Below are 3,923 nucleotides of genomic sequence, written 5' to 3'. Positions count from 1 at the left end.
TCAACGCCTATACGTACAGGTTCCCGCCCCCCCCTGTTTACCTGTCATAAATACCTGAGGCGGAGATCCATGCTGCCTAGCGAGTTTGAGAGGCTGCGTGTTCCTAGCTTTGGCCCTCGGGGCTTGTATGTCACCTGCGGGTGAGGTAACCACGGCTTCATTTGCTAAATATAACTACCAGCCAACAAAGGGTTAATCGTGGGTCATAATGTTTACAAAGGTATAAGGAGATTAGCAGAGACAAGAGCGTTACCGAGGACTTATGATTGATTCATTTTTGGCATGATGGTGCGGTGCCTCGGGCAAGAGTGACAAGCACTGGAGGGAATTCTGCAGCAGGGGAGGACATGATGTTCCTCACAGACTGAACATGTCCTGACTGTATCAGAAAATTCTCTGTTTCCAATAAGATTGTGGTTATTTACATTTGTATAGTATGCACTGCAGTTCAACACCATACTCTTGTGTGTCTGTCTCTCTTTTTTTTTTTTTATTTAATGTAATGGTTCTTATTGCTGCCCATATTTGGGAGATTTGATTTTACCATACTGGTAGTGACATCACCAGAGGCGTAGCTAGAGGGGTGCAGGCATGACTTCTGCCAAAGGCACCACAGCACCATGGGTACCATGCCTGCACCTGTGTTGCGCCGCCATGCCTGCCCCTTTGCTGCGCCACCATGCCTGCTCCTGTGCCGCGCTGCTGTGCCTTCTCCTGCACTGTGCCACCATGCCTGCCCCTGTGCTACACCTCCATGCCTGCCCCTGTGTTGCGCTGCCATGCCTGCTCCTGTGCCCCTGTGTTGTGCTGCCATGCCTGCTCCTGTGCTGCACCGCCATGCCTATTCCTGTGCTGCGCTGCCATGCCTGCTCCTGTGCTGCACCGCCATGCCTGCCCCTGTGTTGTGCTGCCATGCCTGTTCCTGTGCTGCTCCGCCATGCCTGTTCCTGTGCTGCTCCGCCATGCCTGTTCCTGTGCTGCTCCGCCATGCCTGTTCCTGTGCTGCTCCGCCATGCCTGTTCCTGTGCTGCTCCGCCATGCCTATTCCTGTGCTGCTCCGCCATGCCTATTCCTGTGCTGCGCCACCATGCCTGCCCCTGTGTTGCGCTGCCAAGCCTGCTCCTGTGCTGCGCCACCATGCCTGCCCCTGTGCTGCATCACCATGCCTGCCGCTGTGCTGCGCCACCATACCTGCCCCTTTGCTGCGCCACCATCCCTGCCCCTGTGCTGCACCCCCATGCCTGCCCCTGTGCTGTGCCACCATGCCTGCCCCTGTGCTGCGCCACCATGCCTGCCCCTGTGCTGCACCCCATGCCTGCCCCTGTGCTGCGCCACCATGCCTGCCCCTGTGCTGCACCACCATGCCTGCCCCTGTGCTGCACCCCCATGCCTGCCCCTGTGCTGCACCCCCATGCCTGCCCCTGTGCTGCACCCCCATGCCTGCCTCTGTGCTGCGCCCTCATGCCTGTCCCTGTGCTGCACCCCCATGCCTTCTACTGTGCTGCGCCGCCATGCCTGCCCCTGTGCTGCGCCCCCATGCCTGCCCCTGTGCTGCGCCCCCATGCCTGCCCCTGTGCTGCACCCCCATGCCTGCCTCTGTGCTGCGCCCTCATGCCTGTCCCTGTGCTAAGCCCCCATGCCTTCTACTGTGCTGCGCCGCCATGCCTGCCCCTGTACTTCCCCATTACTCAGACCTCAGATCAGATTAATTCTGTTATATGTGGACCATGGCTACTTAATTTATGTATGTAGAGCGCACTTGGCTTAGTGTTAGAAAGCAGGACAAAGAGGGAATTAGAAGAGATTTTTCTAAAAAAAACAGTAACTTCTGCAATATCCCGAGCCAAAAAACACAGCCAACCATAACACATGTACGTGAGAGAGGATGCTGTTCTTAGAGGGGAAGGAGGCTCTGACCGGTAAGAGAGGGCTCAATTTCACTTTGCCATAGGCTCTTTGTTACCCAGATATGCCCCTGGACATCACATGATAAAGTCCATACACAATCAATCGATTCCGGACTCAACCCTTGCGCGAATAATCTTCAGAATTTATTGTAATAATGTATGCGGTTATACAGCAGACAAAAAAGCACCTGTGCTTTTTTGTCTGCTGTATAACTGCATACATTATTACAATAAATTCTGAAGATTATTCGCGCAAGGGTTGAGTCCGGAATCGATTGATTTTGTATGGACTGGATTATGATTGGAGGCTTGATGGACCTCCTACGATGATCTGTGACTCCCCGAGATTAACAGAGTGATTCCTGAGGTCTGTGGACAACCCCCAGTTGTGTTCATCACATGATAAACCCAGAACAAATGGGAGGGCAATGATCAAAACAGACAACACATTCCCTAGAGAGATCCTGACCTAAGGGGAGGTACACATATTAGATAAAAGTTGGCTGAAACGACCAATTCGTTTTACAATTGTTGGCCCTTTTTTTTTTCTAATTTGTAAATAATCAGAATTTATTGATAAGAAAGAGAGAAATTTGACACTTACAAGTTAGTATCTTGCAAACATATTAGAGCCAAAGTTATACATCCAATAAGGGAAACATGACATTGTAATAATAAAATACAAGGCAAAAGAGGCAATATTCTTAAGGATATTCTTTTGAACCAACCTCATAAGAAAATGCAATCAAAAAGCATACAGCTTGTCGTGAGTAGGTATATATGGGCACCAGCAATTAAAATATAACAAATAACAAACACCTTGTCCAGAATTTGTACTTCTGCATCAAGTGTCCATTCGCATCAAGTGATTACTTTGGTTAAGATGTTCGAACCCGGAGGGGATATGCCTTTGCATTCAGTTAATGGGCAACTAATTAAACTCGCTGTCCCCTTTAATGCGTGTACAACATACAGACAACATCGCTTAAAGATTCAATTTGCTGGATCCTTAAAGTGGTATCACATTCCCAAAACTAAAATTTCAGTAACTACTCATAGTTACATAAAAGAACATTTGAAAGCATTCCCAAGTATTCCCTGTGTGTAAAATCATTTACTTTTACTGCAGAGAGCAGTACAGGATAGTTTATCTCTGGTCATCGGCAAAGGCAATAATCTCCCTGTGCCTGTGTCCTCACTCTTCCCCCTCCTTTTCTGCTAAAGGTTCCCATACATCAGTCGACTTTGACGGCTGATCGACCAACCAATTAGATTATTATCATCGAATTGGTTGAAAATCGATACCGCCAAGTGCAGGCCCGATCGATGATGCAACCAATTTCGGGCTGAAATTGGTTGCGTTAGTTGATCGCGCATGTTGCATGATGTCGGGCTGAAGTTGGTTGATCAGGTGTGTGTTGGTATGGCGGCCGATTTCGGAGCAAGCAATGAAATGACGATACCACCGCTGCCGCCATAATGTATAAATGTGCCTCCTATGTGTACATTTATACATTACCTGTCCTGTGTCAGCCTCCGCGCGGTGTCTGTAACCTCCAGGCGGCTCTCCATATACGCCTTTTGCGCATAGCGTCTAACGTCGGCGCTTAGTGTCTGACATCAGACCCCCCCCCCCCCAAACACACACACACTCCTCTCTCTAGCAAGAGAATGCATTGCTAGCAAAAAGGCTAGAGATGTGTCTGTACAGCATTGACCCCCGATTTGTTGTGCAAGGGATCACTTCCCGATGTCCAATGGGTGTCAGTAATCTCAAGTGTGTACATAACTTAAACCTTAACTTTTCATACGTAATTAAAAAGGTGCCATATGTAACATGTAAATAGTATCAGGGTTGTCTGCTTGGATTTGTGAGCGTATTTCACACATCCATATACAAATACACACACGGAATACACACATAGCAAAGCAGACAACCCTGATACTGTTTACATGTTACATGTGGCACCTTTTTAATTAGTTGAGAGTTAAGTTTTAGGGTACTCCTCTGAAGAA

General features: G+C 48.8%; 1 protein-coding gene across 2 annotated transcripts in view; it reads left to right on the top strand.

Annotated features, from left to right (window-relative positions):
- DDR1 (discoidin domain receptor tyrosine kinase 1) overlaps nucleotides 1-3,923 on the top strand; it is a 237,753-nt gene that overhangs the window by 45,464 nt on the left and 188,366 nt on the right. The window lies entirely within an intron of this gene.

The sequence above is a fragment of the Hyperolius riggenbachi genome, chromosome 8 (genome assembly GCF_040937935.1).
Source record: "Hyperolius riggenbachi isolate aHypRig1 chromosome 8, aHypRig1.pri, whole genome shotgun sequence".
Classification (NCBI taxonomy): Eukaryota; Metazoa; Chordata; class Amphibia; order Anura; family Hyperoliidae; genus Hyperolius; species Hyperolius riggenbachi.
The sequence above is the reverse complement of the archived record's forward strand: the minus strand, read 5'-3'. Positions and strand labels throughout refer to the sequence as shown.